The following is a 24,922-nucleotide window of genomic DNA, read 5'->3' on the forward strand; positions in this document are numbered from 1 at the left end:
TAGAGATGGCTTCCTCATTCTTTCTTTCATAGCTACACAGTACCTTACTGTGTGGATTTATCATAGTTTATGTAACCGTCCTCTCCAGCTGGACACTTGGGTTGTTTCCAAGACTGTGCTTTTATAAACAATGCTATGATGAGTAACTTGGTATGTCATTTTTGCACGTGTACAGGTAGAGCTGTAGGACATATTCCCAGAAGTGGGACTGTGTTATCAAAGGAGCAATTCACTTATGCTTTCTATATATAATACCATGTTGCCCTTTTTAGGGATGGAATCATTTTTTGCCCTCCTACCAGCAATATGTATACTCTTTTGAATCTCTGAACTATTATTAACATGTAGTATGACATTTCCTATTAAAAGTTAACTTAGAAAAAATCATGACTCCAGAAAGGTTTGATAAATATATAATTCTAGTGCTTCCCTGGTGGCACAGTGGTTAAGAATCCGCCTGCCAATGCAGAGGACACAGGTTCGAGCCCTGGTCCGGGAAGATCCCACGTGCTGCAGAGCAACTAAGCCCGCGCACCCCAACTACTGAAGCCCGCGCGCCTAGAGCCCACGCTCTGCAACAAGAGAAGCCACCGCAATGAGAAGCACACACACCGCAACGAAGAGTAGCCCCCGCTCGCCGCAACTAGAGAAAGCCCACGTGCAGCAACGAGGACCCAACACAGCCAAAAATAAATAAATAAAATAAATAAATTAAAAAAAAATATATATATATATAATTCTAACTCTTTTAGTTTTCTAACACCTAAAATTTAGTCCATCCTAACTGTATTTTAGAAGAAAGTTGAGAACCAAATATGCTTCACTTTAACTTTTGGAAAAGGACACATTTATTACATGCTTATCCACATTAAATAAAATGGCTTCCTAAATATTTGTTGGCTAGCTTATTTGTGAGAAAGAGGAAAGCAGTCCCTGATACGTGGGAGCTAGCCTGCTCCTATCGGCCTGGCCCCAGTGTTGGGAGAAACTGGCCTGGCACTCACAGCTAGGCCCTGGTATTCTCCCGTTGAACATTAACAACTTCACAAAACATCAACGTCCGGCAAAGCCACTCTATCACCATGACGAATCATGACAGAAACGAGACCACTGGGGTCTGATATCTAAACACAAACATTGTCCAACCACAAAAATGACCAAACATCTCTCTAATCTGGCTAATATAAATGACTGTGCTTCTTTACCAATTATGGCACTAGCCTCTCTAGTTTTTCCTCCTTCTACATAGGATTTATAATATATTCAATCACAGAATGACTTTTGCTTCCTGACAGCTTCCAATCTAGAGCAAAGTCCCACTTTTTTAAGTTATCCCTCGAATCACCTAACATAAACCTACATCCTGCGACCCCTTTCAAGCACCCTCTTACTGAGATGGCCCTCGGTCCCATGCAGTGCATTCTCCCTCGTTGCAACAAGTCAACCCAACACATTCAATTTCAGGTGTGTTCCTGGTTGTCCCTGGCTGCAGCGCATCACTTCCTTCAATAATACTCCCTGTGTACCCACTATGTGCCAGTGACCCTGACCTTGAGGAACTACCTTCTGGAATATTAGGGTTGGTGGAGATACAGGATATCATTTAATCCAACTAACTCTCCTTAGATGTAAGCCCCCTTAGATGGGGGCTCTGAAGTCTACTATCAGCATCACAGCCAGGACTAGATCTCCGGAGGTGGCAATTAGGGTTCTTTGAACCACACTACAAAGTCCTCCCCTTATCCCACATTGATTTCTGAACTGTTTCCCACTTAACTTCCTGGTTACGACACAAGACACATTTTTATCACTTTTTGAACCTACTTTCCATGAAGCACTGCTCGTTTATCCTCTAACATTTTACTCTCAAAGGAGAAGTCATTGTACAAGCATAAACACTGAAAAAGCATCCCAAGAAATGCTGAAAGCTCATGCTGACATATACCCCTGTGTAAGACTGCAAGGAAATGAGGGATGAGGCACAGATTTGAAGTTAAGATTTCATTTCTTCTTAGATATTATAAGAAAATATAAACTGTGAAAACTGCAGGTCAATAAAGATTTTAAGGTGAGATCCAATCTTAGCAATTGCCAGTCACTTCCCTTTTTGGTGACGAAGGCATTAAGTTGCTTGGGGAAACCATCTGAGCAATCCTTTTTATTATGTAGATGAAAGGTGAGTAGGACTTATTATTCTGGAGGAAGTTATAATTGAACATTCCCTGCCTGAGGAAGACAACTCGTTCCTCCAACCCACTGGGCGGGTGGATGGGATGGAAGGTGGGTGAGAGAGAAGATCTGTATAAGAAGGAGGATGTCCTAAGAAGGAGGAATTGTGTGCCTAATACCTCTCTTTCAAAGTTCAAGATTATCAGAGCATCTCTGATGAATTAACGTGGTCCTAATAGAGGTAAGACCTTAGGAAAGGATAATACCCCTTCTTCCACCCCATCCGTCTTGACGAGAAACTATTCAAGGGGGTGGGGGGAATGGCCTGGTCTAGACTCATGACCTGGGATCCACATGAATGCCATGGTTATCTTAGGAGCAGGTGAATGTGGGCATGGTGTGCTGCTGGGAAAACAGTGGGCATACTATGGAAGGAGATGGCTACATATGTCATACACATATGTGTGAGTTCCCAGGAGCTGTAACAAGTGAGGGGCTGGGGGAAGGTGAGTTTTGGCACAAAGTATTCTTGCCTGCCCTGTGCCTTTCTCTCTAGAAGAAATATGTCAACCCAGGGCAAGAATCTGGGATGACCAAGTAAGAGAGGATTATTCCAAATCTCTTCTCTTGGGACTGCTGGATTTCCAGTGAGTGGTGAATCAGGCCTCTGGGATCGTCTGTTGCCAGAGTGAGTGGCCTATTTTGCAGCAAGGTCAAGAGCAGCCAGGGCCAGCACTGGGCTTGTTGAACTTACCACAAAAGGAAATATCTAGAAAGGAGGGAAAAGGCATTCTCAAAAAACCACAGAAAAGAGGGTCAAAGTCATAACAATTTTAATGTTAAACAGAGAAGCAACCTTCTGTTTTAAGCAATGCTGATGAAATATGTCAGCTACCTGAAAAGAAAAGACCTGATTCCCTGCCTTGAGGACCTCACATTACACAACAGCTCTAAGAGGCAAGTGTTACTATGCCCAGTTTAAAGATAAGGAAACTGAGGCTCAGAAGATTAATGTGCCCAAACAGCCCATCTCTGGAAATGTTCCAGCCAGTCTAAGCTGACTGCCTCTTCTTTTGTGAATGCTGAACCCTAAGGGGGGTAGTACATTTTTGTACCTGTCCACAGACAGAGGTCTCATACTATAGGTCAACTACTTCCTTGGCTTTGGGTTTTATTAACGAAGCTCAAGTAAGTGTGAGATGCCCTGAGTGGCCCTTAGGTCACGTGCGGCCCACGCCCCATTCCTGCTCGTCCACGTTGCACGCACAGGCGCCCATCACTGCCAGCACTGCGCTCCGCGCTTGGGGAACATCGCGGGGCAGCCGCCTCGCCTCAGCCACGCTCCTGGCAATGGTTCTCCACTGGCTGCAACAGGCAGGGCAGCAGCCCTGGACAACCTCCCACCTCCCTCAGGTGGTGGGCTTTATCTCTGCAGCCAACGAAGTCGCCCCAGCCTCGAGAAGCCTCAGGTGAGATGGCAAACCTCCGAAGTATGTTCTGCTATGGGGCAACCTGATGGGAAGTGCTCGTGTCTCTCCTCTCAGACATCCAGGGCACTGGCACACCCCAGTTTCCCTCAACTACAGCGTCCCACATAAAATCTCCTCATTCTCTCATGTAGAGAGGGCCCTCACGCTATGCCTCTGAGGGAAAAGCGGTAGTGAACAATTAAAATGGCCTGTTCCACAAGAGAAAATTAAAGTTCACTTGGAGCCAATCTTATTGCTTAATTCTTAGGCCCCTGGAGACCAAAGAGAAGAGGATGTGACTTCATGTTTTCTCCTTCTAGATTAGAGTGGCACTAAGTTTATTTAAGTTTATCTAACCTAATGCTTGGAATGGCTCTTTTTGGCTAACTTAACTGGATTTTCCTGGTGGTTAGTTCCCAGAACTGAACCCTGCCCTCTGGAAACAGGCCTAAAGTTCTGAAAATTCCCCTCCTAGTCCCTCTGGGTTCACCTCGCCCACTCCTTCCTCCTGACTATACCAGTTCCACTCTCACCTTGACCCTCAGCCCTCCTCCTTCCCCAGCATTAGCCCCTCCTGGATTCACACACCTCCAGGCCAGTCTTTCCACCTCACCTGCACCGCCGCCCCCTAGAGGCACACGGCTTTGATCCTTCCATTGCACTTGTCCTTCCAAATGCCTGCCCACAGAAACAAACATCATCTTTCTAACTGCTCTCTTGGGATGATGCATGTTACTGAGTTTGCTTATTGGCGCTTAATGGATCCACTACAAGTCAAGGGCACCTAACACTGGCCAGGAGAAACCCTCCCTCGTGGGATTCTCTACTCCCCTCTAGCTCTCTTCCTTCACTGCTTCGCACAGCAGCTATTCCAGGCCTCTACTTTCTCAAGCTCTCACCCCCGCTCTCCTACCCACCCACCCTCCCTGAACAGAGGACTCTCCGTTGTACCATTCTAGAAATGCACTCCGCTCTGCTTGCCTCTTAATGACCTTTCTCTTCAGAAGAAGGAACTACTCTCCCGTTTTAACCCTCCTCTCTGAACTTTCAACAGTCCCGCTCCTTAGTGGATTCCCTCCATTATTCCCACCCCACTCCTCCATCCCTTTATTTCCTTCACCTTAATCCACAAACTTACTTGCACTTCCTTAAAAAATAAGCCTCAAGATTTTGTTTCTCCCTAAAGCCTCCTTCCTATACCTCATCTTCCCTTCAGATTGTACTGTTAACATCTGGGTTATGCATTTTTTTCCAACTCCTTTTCATTCCTGATTTTATTAACCTTTTAGTATATGCCCTTTCTTAAACCTGCCTCAGATACTGTCTGGAAGGAGGCAGGGTTTTTAAATCTTCTTCCCTCCTTCACTACTTTAGTGAAGCTGATTTCCTCAAACTCGACCTATTGTGAGTTCTCAACAGTATCTCAGTTATCATTTCTCTTGATCTCTGAAAACCTGTTGATGGCTTTTTTGAAACTCAGTGACTCACCTTGTGGTCTCCATGAGTCACTGAGCTTCTGGCCTCAGTTACCTCAGGACACTATCTACGGCCTCTGGCCAAGCCAACACGATTACCAGTAATACCACCATGCTAGCTACTATGTGGTCATGAAGCAATAACTGCAGTAACATGTGTGAGCACGGAACTCACAGGTCAGGTACTAGGTCCTGGAAAAAGCTAGTACTTAAGGAAGAAGCAGTAGAAGTGGTCCTGGAAGGAAGCCAAGAGGAAGTGGCAGGGAAGTAGAAGTGAGCTGATAAAATGCAAATCTGATCACTTTACCCAGCTGTGTAAAATCCTTCCAACATCTCCCTGTAGGTTTTAGGATAATTTCAAACTCCTTAGGCCAATCTCCCAAATGTGCTCTTTGCTCCAGCCATATGCTCTTGTATCTCTGCTCCAACATCCATTCTAATTATTATTATAATATACATAATTATTATTATAATATATAATAATTTTTATTATTATTATTATTTTAAGAAGAGTGATGACAAAGGTAAGCCCAGTGGAGAATCATTTCACACTGGGGTCAGGGACGGCTTCCCAGGGGCCAAGGGCAAGATGAGTTTGTTTGTTTGTTTGTTTGTTTTTGGCTGCGTTGGGTCTTTGTTCCTGCGCGGGCGCTTTCTCTAGTTGCGCTGACCGGGGGCTACTCTTTGTTGCGGTGTGTGGGCTCTAGGCACGAGGGCTTCAGTAGTTGTGGCATGCGGGCTCAGTAGTTGTGGCATGTGGGCTCAGTAGTTGTGGCTCTTGGGCTCTAGAGCACAGGCTCAGTAGTTGTGGCACATGGGGTTAGTTGCTCCACGGTATGTGGGATCTTCCTGGCCCAAGGATCGAACCCATGTCCCTGCATTGGCAGGTGGATTCTTAACCACTGCACCACCAGGGAAGCCCCCAAGCTGAGTTCTGAAGGAGGAGAAAGAGCCAGTTACAGGAGGAAGAGAAGTGGCATTCTACTGGAGGGGACATGTGCAAAAAGACCTGGCATCTTAAGGGCAGGGTGATGCCGGAAGGAGGTCAAACTGGACATGGCAGAGGGAAAGAGGGGCAATGCAATCATGTCACTGGTGGCTTCTGACAGAGGATTCTGTGATAGGGAAAAGCTGCTGAGATGCAGTGCCTGCCCAGAGTGATCCAGGCCCTGCTCTAGAGCGAGCAGGTTGAGAGAAATAAACAAAAATTCCTAACACAGTTCCAACAACACACCCAGTGGGCATCTGAGCTGGGATGTCCATGTTGAATAGAAACTCATCAGGCAGGGGAAGAATTCCTGACAGGTAGAATGAAAGAGCAAGTTTTACTCTTTGCTAATGGAATGGCAGGAAAGGAAAAAAAAAAAAAGAGCCAGAGGGGCCGGGTCACTGGGTCACAGAAAGTCCTGGGCATGAGATAAAATGCTTTGACCTTATCCTGAGGCCACTGTTTACCGAAGTGTAGCAGGGGCAGCTCCACTGACTTCAGGGGATACACAGAGGAACCCATTTTCATAGTTACGTATTTATCTAAAGAGTATTAGGAGGAAATGCAACTAGCATATTATATACTTCAGATTTCACAGATATTACTGATCAGGAAAAGCCTAAGTAAAAAAAAAAAAATGATTTGATCTAAATCCTTTGTTTTTTTTTTTTTTAATTAATAGCTACTCTATTTATTTATTTATTTATTTATTTATTTTTAGCTGTGTTGGGTCTTCGTTTCGTGCGAGGGCTTTCTCTAGTTGCGGCAGGCGGGGGCCACTCTTCATCGCGGTGCGCGGGCCTCTCACTATCGCGGCCCCTCCCGTTGCGGGGCACAGGCTCCAGACGCGCAGGCTCAGCAATTGTGGCTCACGGGCCCAGTTGCTCCGCGGCATGTGGGATCTTCCCAGACCAGGGCTCGAACCCGCGTCCCCTGCATTAGCAGGCAGATTCTCAACCACTGCGCCACCAGGGAAGTCCTGATCTAAATCCTTTGAAGACAACTATTAAGTAAACAGTAGTACAGATGGTTCGCAGATATGGGGATACTTGGAAAGGAAGTGAATGACCAAAGCTTGAGAAGTACTACTAGGCAACACCCAGGGCTCCAGCAGGGAAGAACCCTGGCCAGATCTTTAGTTTAGAAAGATTGCTGTGGAGCCAAGTAGGGAAGGTCAGGAAGAGAGAGGACCGACTAGAAACAAAGGCTCTGTGGAGAAGGCGACAACGGTGATCCAGCCATGAGATGATCAAGACCAGAGCCCAGGCGAGGCAGTGGAGATGGGGAGAAGGTTGCCATCCACACTCCTCCAGGCACAAAAATAATCCCCACCCATCCAGCAACTGGTAATACCAAAACCCAGCACTCAAGCTTTGTTCAGGTTTTCTGTCTAACTACAAATTTGGGCTTAATCAGATTTCTTCATAAGCCTCAAGGCTCCTTCAGAGATTCACCCCAAAGGAGACACCATATTCAAGCTACAAATCCCCATTTAGCAGATAAAGTTGTCATCTCTGAAGAAGAAATTCTTTGAAGGTAAGTGATAAAGGTCCTCAGAAGGCAGCAGGCTTACCTTAGAGGCAACAAAGCACTGCCAATTATAGCAAAGGAAGCAACAGCAGCAGTAACAACTAACTTTCATTTAGTGCATGGACAAGCTTATTTGTTTCTCATGATAACCTCAGGAGGTAGCCACTGTAATTATCTGTCCTATTTAATGGTGGAAGAAACAGATGCTTACACAGATTAACTAACTTGCCCAAGGCCACACAGTATGTTAGGGATGGACCTGGTATTAACCTCAGGTCAGTTCGTGGTCCCTACCAATATGCTTCACCATTTCCTTTATGGTCAGTCCCTCTGTCCTGGTTTTACTATTTCATAAAAGCCCATCACTGACAAAGCTGTAGGGTTGAGGGATATAAAAACTGATGACAAATCTGAGTTGATGCTTGGAACAAAACATTATTCTAACTATTCATCGATTAGGTGTATGGGCTTTAGGTATGATTATAATCTATGCTATCAAACAAGACTACTAGTTATGGTGGGATTTTATTTACTGTTGCTTTTTTCCCTTTTTTTTTTTTTTAACATAATTGTGAGGTAAAGTACAAAAAGCACACATTTCTAAGTTAAAGACCTGACCTCCCAAGTTGGTGCCACTTGTTATCAGCTGGAAGCTTAGAGAAAGGTCCTTAATCTCCCTGAGCTTCTAAAATGAAGATAAGAAAACCTAGCTCCTCATATAGGTATCTGGAGCATTAAATGTATAAGTTCATTCTACTTTCGAACAGACCTTTTAGAAAGTCCCTTCCGTGTGATTCTCTAAAATCCTGCTACCACATAAACCAACAAACCTGACCAAAATGACCCAGAAGCAGTTAGGCACTCTTGTCTTATCAAAGGTCACCTGACCGGTAAGAAAAGAAATTGGGGCAATACACAGCAAGATATAACCCCTAAATCACCCACTTGATTTCAAAACTATAAGCAGGAACCACTAAATAACTTAATAACTATTTCATTAAAAATATACTTCAGAGTACATTATGGCACAGAGAATAGGAAATAAGATAAGGAAAGGGAAGAAGAGAGAAAGAATGTGACCTAGAGAATACTGAACTATATACGTATGCAGTCCCACTGTTCACTTGTATTGATTGTAAATTAAAGATATTTCAAGGCACTTTGGCCTAAAACCTTCCCAGGCTCCTCCATTCTGAATACAGCCACAGAAACCCAATAAGGCAAAGCACTCTTGACCACAGAGGTCGTTACTAGAAAACTATCACCTTTTAAAACCCACCCTCAATGGCCTGACCTAAGGTCCTTATATGAAAGGGGTCATTTTAGGGACTTCCCTGTCAGTCCAGTGGTTAAGACTCCGTGCTTCCACTGCAGCGGGTGCATGTTCGATCCCTGGTTGGGGAACTAAGATCCCGCATGCCATGTGGCGTGGCCAAAATAAAAAAAAAGAAAGGGGTTATTTTACTTGCTTGTAAGGCCCCTTCTGGAGCCAATATTCTACAACTCCAGATGAAATCAACAGTTAGTAATGCCCTGATGTAATGCCCATTCTTAAAGATTCTTTGTGTGTCTATGAAAGGAAAACATTATTTAAAAAGCACCAACTAAATAAGCTTCTTTGTTCTAGTTCACCAAAAATAATAGGAATCTTTTGAGAATCACTATCAAAACAAAAGTTATAGTTACAAAAAGGATCACTCAAAAATAAGTAAAAACTGGGACTTCCCTGGTGGCCCAGTTGTTAAGACTCTGCACTCTCAATGCAGAGGGCCCGGGTTCGATCCCTGGTCAGGGAACTAGATCCCGCATGCCTCAACTAAAGATCCTGCATGCAGCAACAAAGATCCCGCGTGCTGCAACTAAGACCCGGCACAGCCAAATAAATAAATATTTAAAAAAATAAGTAAAACCCAAAAGTTTATGTTAATATCAATGCTGGAGGCCTTCAGTTGGCAGCCTGTGGCTTGGATTCAGCAGCAGATGGGTGCTTTTTAGACTGCTCACCATTTTTTTTTCTTAAACAGTGGCTAACACCGTAAAATTGGGGAGATTTGACACACATAATCCATAATTCAATTTCTTTTGAAAAAGCTGGGACGATGTAGCAACACCAGGCTCACGTTCCCACATAATAGCATTAGGTTGGAGGTCGTGAGTTACTGAGCAGCTGATTCCCAGAGCAGGTAGTTAACACTGGCCCCTGAGCTTCCCTCCCTCCATCCTTCCATCTGGCCCCTGCAAATATTTAGGTTGCAATAATCACTGTTTCTGCATACTTACTCCCAAACGCTATGTGCAGCACCCATTGGCAGGGACTAATTATCCTGCAGTGGAAACAGGCGACAAGCTACTCTCCAGAGCGCTGGCACTCACTCCTCCACCAGAAAGCACAGCCACGACAGTAGAGCACTCGCTTAAAAAGGGGGTTATTTTTTCATGTGCTTAGGTCTGACTATAGAGTCACTGATTAACTCAAGGCATTTGCCAAAGCTGGTTAGTGAAGTTACTGATGGGTGGCTGCCTAACAAGGTCCTTCTGGAAAACGATGATGAATTTCTAGAACTTTAAGTCAGTGAAACAAAGGTAAAATGACCAGGAAAAGAATGAGAGGAAGAAAGATCACTTCAAACCATTTTAAAGTGTTAAAAAAAAAAGAAGTGAGAATATTTATATAAGTAACTAATAATCCTATCACTTATATTTGTTCAGTAGTTTCCTCAAACTTAGAACTTGTGTTAAACACAAAGAGAGAAAGATAATTCCTTTAAGGAATTATTTTGGAGACCTTTTTGAATTTTGTCTTTATTAGTGACATTCTCACCTTAAAACATCATTATAAGACTACAGTATGACATAAAAATCACCAGGTTTGTATTCAGAAATATACCTAGTTTGGTTAAGTACGGCCTAAGTTGTTCTAGAAACTATAGTACTTTAAAGATTATTCAGCACTATGGTCTTCTTGTCACAGACAGTTATTAAAGATTTCAATTTAGCTCTGATCCCATTAAAAGATAACTTTTGATCAGAAAATCTAGCATTAACTATGGTTAACGATTTCATGGTAGAAAACTAGGTCAGTCTGTGATTCCTTTAATTCACCCTTTTTTCTCTAAGGAAAATGTTAAGAGCATTTTGCTTAGTCTTCATGAGGGTCCTTAGGACTTGGCTATCTTCCCATTGTAAAGTGAGTTTAATAGGAGAATCAATTGTTTTAATGATTTTACTTCTCGTTAACAAAAGTAATGCATGCTCACTAAATGCATGCAGATAGAATATTTAATGGCAGAGAAGGATACTCTTAAGTAAAAGCAGTTTACAAAAGAGTGTGTGTATATCTATACATACACAATTGTATATATATACACTATTATTACATTCATCCATGCATAGAAAAAGGCTGAAAGGCTACAAAAATAAAGATAAATTGTAGTTATCTTTGTGTAACAAAATTATAAACACTTTGTTTTCTTTTTGCTTTTTTATATTCTTCTAAATACTGTATAAAGTCTATGCATTATTTTAATTATAAGTGATGTTATTTAAGCATTTTTATCTATTAGACTACAGGCTAATTTATTCATGCACCCATCCAACTAACATTTAGGAATATATTATATTCTAGACCTTATGCTGTTTCTAGGACACAGTGTCATAAGACTTGGTCCCTGCCCTCAGAAGGCTAAAGTCCAGTAGGAAAAAGCCACAAGTAGTCCACATTTGTAGAAGAGTGTAGTAAGTGTCATGATAGAGGTGAAAGTATAGGGGAGCGGCATCTAAACCAGACAGGGGAAGTTCTTAGAGATGATATTTGAACTAATTTGTGCACTTCAGTGGGGTGGGTAGGGGTGTGGGCACCCAAGCAAGCAGCTAATAAGTCTGATTCATGTTTCTTAACACTGAAACACAGAAGGGTCATAATGGGAGCAAGAGATCCTAGAGATGTTAAATGGATAGAATAAGCTGGATGTGGTGACTGAGCAATGTGGGGAGATGACTGAGAAGCAAGATTATGCCCATATTCTGGCTTTGGGGACTGAAAGGCTGGTTGTACCAGTTACTGTGATGGAGAAAACAGGAAGCAGGAGTTAGGGGGACAGTGGCAGGGACAAGGATGGAAATAAGGGGACTTCCCTGGTTAAGACCTCGCGCTTCCACTGCAGGGGGCGCAGGTTCGATCCCAGGTCGGGGAACTAAGATCCCGTGTGCCGCGGGTAAGACCGAAATCCTAAGGAAAATGAACAAAATTTTTCTTAAAAAAAATGGAAATAAGAAGCCCAGTTTAGGGCATGATCTGTTTTGAGTTTGTTTGATCCATGGATGATCCAAATATTGAAGGTTACTAGGTATATATGTGTTTGGGGCTCAGTAGAAAGTTCTAGACTAAAGATAGCTGGAAATGATTGGCACATAATAAAAAGAATTAGGTGCAGGCAATTGTATATACAATGAGGAAGAGAAAGAGTCATTTAAAGGGTAACATTTAATGAAGAAACAAACTAGGAAGGGATGATAGAAGGAAAGAAGGTGTGAAAGAAATGAGGGATGGTCAATGAAGTCAAATGCTGCAAAACGTTAAAGTCAAATAAGAACAAAGTAACGCCCATTTGTTTATCACAAAAGCGAGAATGCCTCGCAGATTCACCAATCCAAAGCAGCAGGATGCTCAGGGAAGGACCTGGGTACTTTGTATGTTTAAAGGCTTCTAGACGACTTTATTACAAAGCTAAGTTTGGCACCCATTGATCTAAGCCATAAATTCTTTGTCAATGCCATATATTTTCATATCTGTGAAACAGAATACACTCCGCCACAGGCTTCAGTCCCCAACACGCCTGAATCTAGAAACTGGGCATGACCACTCCTGTGAGGGGAAAAGGCGCCGGACTTCACTTCCTCTCCCCAGTGCCTCAGTACCTGAGGGTTGTTCCCCTGTCAAGTGCAGGCTGGGAAAGGGCTGTAACTGTCAGTCTAGGGAGGGATCACTGCAGGGTGTATTGTTTGGGGAAACAAGGATTTACACAGAGAAAAGAAGGGAACCACCTGAATTCGAGAATATAGTATTTTTAGAGGTGCCAAGCTAGAAAGGTCCTAGACTTACTGAGAAAAGCCCACAAAATGACTAATTTCAGTAAAACCCCAGATTCAGGCAGATCAAGAAAAAGCTAGAAAGGTAGGTCAGTCTGCAAAGAGCTTTTAAAAACGAACAAGGGGTTTAGACTTGAATCCTGAAGGCTTAAGATATTTTGGGGGCAATGTGACAAGATCAAAATATCTTTTTAGAAGATGTGGCCACAAGGTACAAAATAGATTTTAAGGGGGGACTTCCCTGGTGGTCCAGTGGTTAAGAATCCGCTTTCCAATGCAGACGACGCGGATTCAATCCCTGGTCAGGGAACTAAGATCCCACAAGCCATGGAGCAACTAAGCCCACGTGTCACAACTACTGAGCCCATGCACCACAACTAGAGAGAAGCCCGCACACCGCAACGAAGATCCCGTGTGCCGCAACTAAGATCTGATGCAGCCAAATAAATAAATAAATAAATAAATATTTTAAAAAAAATAGATTTTAAGGGGAGTAACTAGAGAAGCGGAAATTATAGTTTACGTATAAAGTGCTGTGTTCACAGTAATAGTCATATAAAATAAGGTACCTGGATCTTCAGAAGATGGAATATTATGTGGTTTTTTGTTTGTTTGCCTGATTTTGGTCAGATAACCACTGTAGCACATAAAAGTTCATTCTAATAATGAGCCAATGCTAGAACCAGCCTGAACTAAGTTAAGACATCGAGTATCAGAGAAAGGATATTTTAGTCAAGCTCTTTATTTCCATACAGTGTTCTGATTAGACTACTTCAGTTCAATTAATGAGCACCCATAGAATATCACCCATAAAATACCAGTCACTTCCTGTCCCCATAACCGCTGAAATATATCTAGCCAGACGGAAGGCACTTTACCAAAGTCCGAGTTGAATAAATTTGAGGATACTGCAAATTTTCATTTCCTCACTAGCCAAGAAATGACTTTGACTGTATGAAGTATCCCTTTCCCACTCCCATTTCAGCGATTTGTTAGCCCAAAGAGTATAATCAATACAGTTCCGACTACTTGCTCTGGAAACTGGTTAAGAGAATGGGGATTTGAAATCAAAAAGATTTGAGTATAAATCCTGGATTTGATATTTGCCAGTTTGAACAAGATGTTGAAACTCAGTGTGTCCCAGTTTTTGTATTTGTAAAATGGGGAATAACGCCACGTGGCTCACAGAACTATCATGAGTATTAAGTGAGATAACCCATGCAAAATAGCATCCAGAGTACCAGGCCCAGCTCAGAGTCAAGGAGGGTATCGAGTGCCCTGCCTGCCCTCTTGGCTCTCTGACTTAGAGCTGGGGAAATGGATAGTTCAGCTGATGAGTTAGTTTCTTTGATACTCCCCTTTGAGTTTCTAAGAGTGGCAATCCTACTTTAGAGGATGAAGATATCATAAGAGCATTTTTGTAAAGACAGGTGCTCAACCAGAATAATCTGATGCATTTTACAAAGTTGCAATTCAAGCACCAGAATTATATAAGGGTCCAAAGATGCTTAGACCCACAGTTTGAAAATGAATAAGATTTCAGGTAGATAGCACATCATGAAAAGCTCAGTACTCATGACTTTCAGAATTTATTCTAAATATTCCAAAACTAAGACAGAATACTTTTTAAAGACAAAGGGAAAATACAAAGAAGAGTTGAAAGGTAGATCCTGACTAGGATCTGACATCAACCAGTCCCTCCTAACAACGTAAGAGAGCTTTGATGGCCAAAAGGTTACATAAAGTGTCTTTGTGTCTTTGGCTGCTACTTCTAGAAATGTGAAAAAGGGAAATAAATCTCAATTTGTATTTACTATAGTATAAAACCAACAAAGATTGGACTAAAATGGTCTCTAGATAGATAGAGATATCCAAGTATCTCATAAAATTAAAATGTGATCAGAGACAAATTTTTTTTTAAAAAATCAATTATATTCCATTATATCAGTACAAGGAAAAACAGTAAAGAATAGAAAATAAAATTAAGAAATTCCTACAAAATCCTATTTAGAAAACAATAACTATGAGCATGAAACTCTAGATAGAGCTAAGGACTAGCTATGAAACATATTTAATATGAAATACTTATTACTTACTTATCCATGGGATGAGCTTTCCACTGAATATCTTTGGGGGAAATGCTGACCTAAAGAAAAGGCACCCTTCCTAAAAATGGGGGCTTGAACACTTGGTTCTACTCTTTGAGGTGGGCAACCATGGAGAACCCTGGAGAGAGAATACACACACTTGCAGGAAGTACCTACTGCTCACAAATTGGATCTGAGAAATATGCATATGACATGGATAGCACCTTTTAAAAGGACAGACACCTGTGTGCTCATGGGTACATAACTTAAATTTTGTAAGTATTAAAAAAAAAAATCCCAACCATTACAAAGTGCTTGGGAGCTTCAGTTATTCTTGACATTATGTAAGGAAATACCACGCTTTCTAAAACAGAATCAACTTAACATATATGATGAGTTTACTCTAAATGTGGGCAGGCACAAAATGTTAATTATCCCACGTAAACCAAAGGGCTTGTTGATCTCAATTAGAAACAGATTACAGAAACATGGTATTTTAGAATAATTTTTAACAAATATATATTACAAAATATAAATATCAAGGTATAAATTAATTTCTCATTAAAAGAGTCACACAGAATAAAAATCCTCAGGCCACTACTGACTTGACTCTGTAACAAATGTTATATAACAAGTGTTCACTCAACTTTAAAATAAAACATTTAAAAAGCTCCATTTGCTTCCTTTCTCTTCTACCAAATGGATAAAGAATCATACCACTTAGATTTCCCAGTATGTGGGGCAAAGGGCACTTATGCTGGTGGTGTATCAACTGCCACACACTTTCATGTGCAACCTGTATTTAAATGCCTTAAACGTATCCTTTGATTTGGTAAGACAACCTGAAGAATTTTACAAAGGTATTTCATATAGCATTGCTTATAATGGAAAAAAAATTGGAATAACCTTATATACAAAGCAGAAACATAATTAAATCAACCAGGAAACATAATGGGGGCTACTAATTACATTGTTCATATACATATAATAGTATAGTAGTACATAATGTGGAAAATATGCATAACATATTAAGTGGGGAAAAAACCAAATTGCAAAATAGATTCTACCTTCCTCTCCCCTCCCGCTTATCTGTATGTTCAAGTGTTCCTAAAACTATCTTACATAATTATTTTCAAGTTTAAACACATTTAAAAATACCCACAGGCTCTCTCTTTCCCCCTTCCCCTCTCTTATTAGTTTACTTATTACACAAATCACACTAACCAATTAATTCATCTTGGATTAAACATTTATACATGATTTGGTAAATCCTACATAATTCCCGCTGTTAACTCCATTTCCATCTTATTTATTTTAGAAGCTGGATATTATGAAATCAATTATTATGAAACATTTCAGAGATTGAGGCCATAAATAATTGAAAAAAATAAAACTTTTAATTTGAATAGGAATTATTGGTTCTTTCTGAGAAAGGAAATATCTCAGTGTTAAGAAAGGAAAAGAGACAATTGTATTTTTTATATAGAAGAGTATCCAAATGTTTGGAATACAATCTATATTGTCTCTAGAAAGTGCGAGGAACTGTTTTCATAAGATCCTCAGGGTAGGTTCCCAGTCTTATTGATTTATAACTAGCCCAGTGCCTGCCAGGACGTACACACTCAGTAATTGTGCAAGTATGATCTAGTTACCCGTTTTTCAAATTAGGAAATCATGTTTCAAATGGATAATGTATCTCATTCTAGGGCCCACAATTCCTAGGGATTCTCATTCATCTCAGTCCAGTTTGGGGGCTCATTATTCCATTGGCCAGAGCAAGGCAGCCCATGGCTCCATACCTCTTCCAGGGCAGGACACGATTCTGTCTTCTTAGACATCAGATAGCTTCTGGCACAGGCTCGCACAAAGTAAAGGTGCAAAAAATAGATGCTTGTCAATAACAACAACCTTATTGCCTGTGGTACTTTATCAATTTAGGATTATCTTCCCGATAAAATATTCCTTTAGGAGCAATAGTGTTGGGTTTTTGTTGTTGTTGTTGTTTTGTTTTCAAATTGAAGTATACTTACAATATTATATTAGTTTCAGGTGTACAACATAGTGCTTTGGTGTTTTATACATTAGGAAAGGATCACCACAGGAAATCTAGTTACCCTTTGTCACCATACAAAGTTATCTATTGTAGATTTCTGATTTGTGGTTACCATGGGATTCATGTATGTTGACCTATAACTACATTTACTTGTTTTAAGCAGGTAATTATTTAAGTTCCAACACATTCTAAAAGATCTACATTTTTACCCCCCCCATTTTGTGTTTTTGATGTCATATTTTACATCTTCATGTTTATCCCTTAACTGTTTATTGTAGTTACAGTTGATTTTACAATTTTTTGTCTTTTAATCTTCTTACCGGGACTTCCCTGGTGGCACAGTGGTTAAGAATCCACCTGCCAATGCAGGGCACACGGGTTCGAGCCCTGGTCTGGGACGATCCCACATGCCGCGGAGCAACTAAGCCCGTGCGCCACAATTACTGAAGCCTGCGCGCCTAGAGCCCGTGCTCCGCAACAACAGAAGCCAGTGCAATGAGAAGCCCGCGCACCGCAATGAAGAGTTGCCCCCGCTCATCGCAACTAGAGAAAGCCTGCGTGCAGCAACAAAGATCCAACGCAGCCAAAAATAAATGAATAAAATTAAAAAAAAAAAATCTTCGTACTGGCTTATTTCAGTGGTTGATCCACAGCCTTTACTATATATTTGTCTTTACTAGTGGAATTTTTCCTTTTCTATAAATTCTTCTTGTTGAAGCTTTTTCTCTTCCACTTAGAAAAGATCCTTTCACATTTGCTTTTAGAGTTGGTATAGTATTTATGAACTCCTTGCTTATCTGAGAAGTTCTTTATTTCTCCTATTCTGAATGACAATCTTGCCAAGTAGAGTACCCTCGGTTGTAGGTTTTTCTCTTTCAGCACTTAAAATTTATCATGCCACTCCCTTCTGGCTTGCAAAGTTTCTGCAGAGAAATCAGCTGATAGCCTTATGGGGATTACTTGTACATGACTCTTTTTCTCTTGCTGCCTTTAGAATTCTCTCTTTAAATTTTGCCATTTTAATTATGATGTGTTGGTGTGGGGTTTCTTTGGGTTCATTTTGTTTGAGACTCTCTGTGCTTCCTGTATCTGGATATATGTTTCCTTCTTCAGGTTTGGGAAGTTTTCAGCCATAATTTTATCAAATACATTTTTGACGCTTTTCTCTCTCTTCTCCTTCTGGGACCCCTATAATGTGAATGTTAGTATGCCTGGTGTTGTCCCAAAGGTCCCTTAAACTGTTCTCATTTTTTTCTTTTTGCTGTTCTGATTGCATGATTTCCATTATTCTATCTTCCAGATCACTCATGTGTTCTTCTGTACCACCTTGTCTGCTGTTAATTCCTTCTAGTATGTTTTTCATTTTAGTTATTGTAATTCTTCAGTTCTGACTGGTTTTTGTTTTCTAGTTCCTTGTTAAAATTCTCACTCTGTTCATCCATTCTTTTCCCTAGTTCAGTTAGCATTCTTATTACTAATGTTTTGAACTCTTTATCTGGTAAATTATTTATCTCTGTTTCATTAGTTGTTTTTTCAAGGGAGTTTTCTTGTTCTGTTGTTTGAAACAACTGTCTCTGTCTCTATGAAATTAGGTCAAACAGTTACCTATCCTGGTGTTGACGGGATGCCCTTGTGTGGAAGCATCCCAACACAGTCTGCATGTGGCTTTGGTGGGAGAGCTAGATATGAAATGAGCACAGGTCATGTCTTTCCCCAGGGTGTGCTGGCAGCTCTCACCTTGGTGGGAGGTGGAGCTGGCGATGGAAGCAACAGAGCCAGAGCCAGGTGTGAGCTGGGGCTTCTCCTGTGCTCAGTGGCTGACGCTTCCTCACTGGGGGCAGGGGCAGGTCCCAAGGTGCTGAAGCAGAAGCACTGAGGTTCAGGTTTGAGCTGGTTCTGTCCCCTCTAAGTGTGTGCTCTCCCTGCTCCCAGCATCGGCACCTTTGCCCCAGAGGAGAGCAGCGCTGGAGCGGGCACCTGGAGTGGGCCGGGGCAGCTGCTGGGGCCGTCCCAGCATGCCAGTCAGCGCTCCAGACCACACTCAACCTGCCGGCTCCATGAGCACCAGGAATGGCTCCTCTTTCTGCATTCAGAGGCAGTGCCAGGTCCAAGCTGGCTCCTTCCCCACAACTGTGCACTCTCCTGGGCAAGAGCAGCCTTAGCCCTAGCGGGGAGCTGCATCAGAGAACAAGAGGGGCCCAGACATGCACTGGGGTGGTCATGGGAAACTGCCCATGGGAAACCAGTCAGCATCCTGGGCAGTTTCAGTCTGCTTCCTCCGCCCTGTTTCAGGAGAAAGCAAGTGTGTGCGTGCTCTTCAGGAGCAGAGTCTAAGTTCCTCGCAGCCCCCCTGCTATTCCCACTGGTCTTCAAACAAGCCAACGGGTATCATCTTCCCTGTACTGGACGCCAGGGCAGGGGCACCCAATATGTGGTTCATACCGCTCACTCCTCAGGGAGGATCTCCCAGCCCATGTAATCTCCTTCCCTTTCTGTGTCTCCTCCTAGAGGCACAGGTCCTGACCTGATCGTTTCTCTTCCCTTCCTGACTTTGTGTGGATCATTTTTTACAGCCTTGGTTGTACAAGAGTCTTTCTGCCAGTTTCCAGTTTGTTTTCAGTGAGAATTGCTCTACATGAAGATGTATTTTTGATGTGTTCGTGGGGGAAGATGAGCTCAGTGTCTTCCTACTCCATCATCTTGATCTTTAAAATTATTACACTATTATTGACTATATTCCCTGTATTGTACATATATCCCAGGACTTATTTTATACTTGGAAGTTTGTACCTCTTAATCCTCTTCTCTTATCTTGCCAATCCCCATGGCAACCATCCAGTTTGTTTTCTGTATCTGTGAGTTGGTTTCTGTTTTGTTATGTTTGTTCATTTGAATTGTTTTTTAGATTCCACGTAAGTGAAATCATACAGTATTTATCTTTCTCTGTCTTACTTATTACACTTAGCATAACACACTCTAGGTCCATCCATATTGTTGCAAATGGCAAGATTTCATTCTTTTCTATTATGGCTGAGTGATATTCCATTGTGTTTCTTCCTTACCCATTCATCTATCGATGGACACTTAGATTGCTTCCATACCTTGTTTATTGTAAATAATGCTGCAATGAACAATGGGATGCATATAACTTTTTGACTTAGTGTTGTTTTCTTCAGATATATACCCAGAAGTGGAATTGCTAGACTGTGTGGCAGTTCCTTTTTTAATTTTTTGCAGAACCTCCATACTGTTCTCCATAGTGGTTGTACCAATTTGCATTCCCACCAACAGTGCATGAGGCTTCCCTTTCTCCACATCCTCACCAACACTTGTTACTTCCTGTCTTTTTGATGACAGCCATTCTGACAGGTGTGAGGTAGTATCTAATCATGATTTAGAATTTATTTATTTATTTTTGGCTGTGTTGGGTCTTTGTTGCTGCGTGCAGGCTTTCTCTAGTTGCGGTGAGCGGGCGTCTCATTGCGGTGGCTTCTCTTGTTGCAGAGCATGGGCTCTAGGCACTCGGGCTTCAGTAGTTGTGGCGCACAGGCTTAGTTGCTCTGCGGCATGTGGGATCTTCCCAGACCAGGGCTCAAACCCGTGTCCCCTGCATTGGCAAGCAGATTCTTAATCACTGCGCCACCAGAGAAGTCCTCTAATCATGATTTTGATTTGCATTTCCCTGACGATTAGTGATTTGAGCATCTTTTCACATGCCTGTTGGCCATATGTATGTCTTCTTTGGAAAAATGTCTATTCAGCTCCTCTGCCCACTTTTTAACTGAAATTTTTTTTGATACTGAGTTGTATGAGTTCTTTATGTTTGAGTTCTTCATGTGTTTTGGATATTAATCCCTTATCAGACATATAATTTGCAAATATCTTCTCCCTTTCAGTAGGTTGCTTTTTCATTTTGTTGATCATTTCCTTCACTGTGCAAAACCTTTTTAGTCTGATGTAGTCCTATTTGTTTATTTTTGCTTCTGTTGCCCTTGCCCAAGGAGACATATCTAAAACAATACTGCTGAGACTGATGTCAAAGAGCTTATTGCCTATGTTTTCTTCAAGGAGTTTTATAGTTTCAGGTCTTACATTTACATTTTTAATTTATTTTATTTTTGTACGTGGTTTAAAAAAGTGGTCCAGTTTTCCCAGCACCATTTATTGAAGAGACTGTCTTTGCCCCCATATTCTTGCCTCCTTTTTTGTAAATTAATTGACCATAAAAATGTGGGTTTATTTTGGGGCTCTCCATTCTGTTCCATTGATCTATGTATGTTTGGTGCCAGTATCATACTGCTTGGATTACTATAGCTTTGTATTATAGTTTGAAATCAGGGAGTATAATGCCTCCAGCTTTGTTCTTCTTTCTCAAGATTGCTTTGGTTATTTGGGGGGTTTTGTGGTACCATACAAATTTTAAGATTATTTGTTCTATCTCTATGAAAAACACCATTGGAATTTTGATAAGTATTGCATTGAACTTGTGGTATGGACATTTTAACAATATTATTCCAATCCATGAGCATGGGATAGCTTTCCATTTATTTGTGCCTTCCTTGATTTCTTTCGTCAGTGTCTTATAGTTTTCAGCATTTAGGTCTTTTACCTCCTTGGTTAAATTTATTCCTAGGTGTTTTATTCTCTTTGATACAATTGTAATTGGAACTATTCTCTTAATTTCTTTCTGATAATTCATTATTAGCATACAGAAACAACTGATTTTTGTATATTGATTTTTGTATTCTGCAACTTACTGAATCATTTATTAGTTCTAAGAGGTTTTTTTTTTTGTTATTGTTGGACTCTTTAGGGTTTTCTATATATGATATTGTGTTATCTACAAATAGTGACAGTTTTACTTCTTCCTTTCTGGATGACTTTTATTTCTTTTTCTTGTCTGATTGCTGTAGTTAGGACTTCCAATACTATGTTGAATAAAAGTGGCAAGAGTGGGTATCCCTGCCTTGTTCCTGATCTTAGAGGAAAAATTTTTCAGCTGAAGTGAGTCCTTTGTATGCAGCATATAGACAGGTCTTGTTTTATCTATTCAGCCACCCTGTGTCTCATGATTGAAACATTTACTGCATTTATATTTAAGTCATTATTGATAGGCGTGTACTTATTGCCATTTGGTTCATTGTTTTCTGGTTGTTTTTGTAGTTCTTCTGTCCCTTTCTTCTTCTCTTGGTCTCTTCCCTTGTGGTTCAGTAATTTTCTTTAATGCTATGTTTGGGTTCCTTTCTCTTTATTTGCTTGTATCTATTGTAGGTTTTTGTTTATGGTTACCATGAGGTTCATACATATTGACGTGTGTGTATGTACATGTATATATATATGTATACATATGCATACACACACATGTACATATACATGTGTATATATATATATATATATATAGTCTATTTTAAGCTGATAGTCATGTAAGTTCAAACATATCCCAAAAGCACTACATTTTTACCATCCCCCTCCATGTATTATGTTTTATGACATCCTATTTTACCTTTTATTTTGTGTATACCTTAACCATTTATTGTAGTTATAGTTGATTTTACTCCTTTTGTCTTTTAACCTTCACAGTAGCTTTTTAAGTGGTTAATCCACTGCCTTTACTATATATTTGCTTTTATCAATAAGATTTTTTTTTTCATATATATTTTTATTTCTAGTTATGGTCTTATCTTTTCCGTTTAAAGAAGACCTTTTAACACTTCTTGTAAGACCTGTTAGTTCAGTAGTGATGAGCTCCTTTAGTTTTTGCTTGTTTGCTCTGTATCTCTCCTTCAATTCTGAATGATAAACTTGCCAGGTAGAGTATTCTTGATTTTAAGTATACTTCCTTTCTACATTTTAAATATATCCTGCCACACACCCTGGCCTGCAAAGTTTCTGTTGAAAAATCAGCTAATATCTTATGGGGCTTCCCTTGTATGTGACTAGCTGTTTTTCTCTTGCTGCCTTCAAAATTCTCTTTAACTTCTGCCTTGTTAATTATATCTTGGTATGTATCTCTTTGGGTTCATCTTGTTCGGGACTCTCTGTGATTCCTGGACTTGGATGTCTGTTTCTTTCCCCAGGTTAGGAAAGTTTTCAGCCATTATTTCTTCAGATAAGTTTTCTGCCCCTTTCTCTCTTCTTTTTCTGGGACCCCTATTATGCAAATGTTAGTGCATTTGATGTTGTCCCAGAGGTCCCTTAAACTACCTGCATTTAAAGTTTTTTTCTTTTTGCTGTTCTTATTGGGTAATTTCCACTATATTATGTCTTCCAGATCACTGATCCGTTCTTCTGTATCATCTAATCTGCTGTTGATTAGGAACAATAGAGAGGAATAGTGAAACATGTTTGTGAACTTAAGTCAACAGGAAAACATTAAGGAGCTGTGGTGCATTGCATGAGCCAAAGAGACCTGCCCATGAGAGTACACTGTCACACAGAAGGTCTATGAGAGCATCTTATGACCTAGAAAGAAAGCCACTGCTAGGGCAACTTCCCTCTGCTGCTGAAACTCCAATGATATGAAGACCCATTAAATAGAAAGGCAAGAAGAAATGCTCAGTTTGATGTAGCAAGGGAATCCAGAAATTATCATCAGAGTGAGAAAAGCACTGCATGCCACTTCCTAGCTCCTTAAGGACTTTGTTGAGCTTAAAGTCCTGAAGAATTTCATAAATTGGAAATAAAAATGAACTTTTATTTCTTGTGCACTTGGAGTTCTGGGTGGGAGCTAACTATAGAATTTCTTCATCTTTCCCTATCTTAAACTAAAATGTAGCTTTACTTAAGGGTAGGTAGAGATGGACATACATAAAGGAACAACTGAAAAAAAATTCCTAACATCTACACAAAAAATCATTAACATAGTGAGATAATGTCTCCCAGAAAAATCTTTGGTTAATTAATGAATAGCTTAAGAAAGAAAACTAAGAATGTCAGGTTATTTGTTAGCCAAAGACAAATAAATCATGGACACTATAAAACACAATGTAATAGAATTCAACAAGTGACCTACTTTAAAAAGCTCACAAAAACCACCTCTGTATGAGGTCAAAGAGAAGTACTATTTCAGCATTACAGACTTATTCTGGGTTAAAGAATGACAGTAAAATAACTACATGTGTGAGATTGCAAAAAATTTACTCTAGAAGATTCCTTGGTATGCACAAGTCTCATTAAAGATAATAAAATTGAAAAATCCTAATGTCCTTATATTATAAACAGTACATTTCTCCAGGGAAAAAAACATATGATAGGTAGTTTTCCTGACGGATGAGGAATCCACATAACCTAAATGTGGCTGAAAGTTTCAGTGCTTTGTTTTCCCCACCTTTAAAATCAGTTTGTCCATCTATGACATCTGATTCTAGAACTCTGATTTTAACAGGGTTTCAGAAATTTATTATTTAAAAATATTTCAACAGAAGAAATGTGAAAGACACACATTTTCTTTGTATCTCCTCAGTGTCCCTAGTTTAAAGTTTCGTGGAGATAGCATTGGGGCTGCAAGCACAGGACAGGAGTGTATTTTGTAAATAGGAAACAGATTATGTTTAACATCTATGTCAACATGGGTCTGTGTCTAAGACAGAAAGAATATTAACAAATTTGTTCATTAAAATCCTATTAATTCTCTTCACATTAAACTATGATTTATTAAAATCAGGCAACTCGATGAGAATTATCATTCTGGGTACTAATCAGCCAGAAGGTGTGCTCGTGCTTGAAATTTAATTTTGCTTTATTAAAAATTCATGCTTGGGAGTTCCCTGGCGGTCCAGTGGTTAAGACTCGGTGCTTTCACTGCTGTGGGCCCGGGTTCAATCCCTGGTTGAGGAACTAAGATCCCACAAGCCACACAGTGCAGCCAAATAAATAAATGAAATGACCTCTTCACTACTGAGATATCAGGGGGAAAGTTCATTTAAAAAAAAAAAAAATTCATGCTTATGGACGCTCAGTGAGTATTTGTTCTTGGTAGGTATGTTAGCCAAAAAGTATGCCTTGATGACTAGTTAGGAGAAGGAAAAATGTGTGGATTTAACAATTTTGAAAACTAATTGCAA

The 24,922-nt window shown here is 40.5% G+C and overlaps 1 protein-coding gene across 4 annotated transcripts in view; it reads right to left on the reverse strand.

The window, feature by feature from the left end:
• Positions 1-24,922, reverse strand: part of NCOA7 (nuclear receptor coactivator 7) — a 156,037-nt gene that overhangs the window by 19,673 nt on the left and 111,442 nt on the right. The gene's annotated exons all lie outside the window — the stretch shown is intronic.

Source organism: Eubalaena glacialis, chromosome 12 (assembly GCF_028564815.1).
Source record: "Eubalaena glacialis isolate mEubGla1 chromosome 12, mEubGla1.1.hap2.+ XY, whole genome shotgun sequence".
NCBI lineage: Eukaryota > Metazoa > Chordata > Mammalia > Artiodactyla > Balaenidae > Eubalaena > Eubalaena glacialis.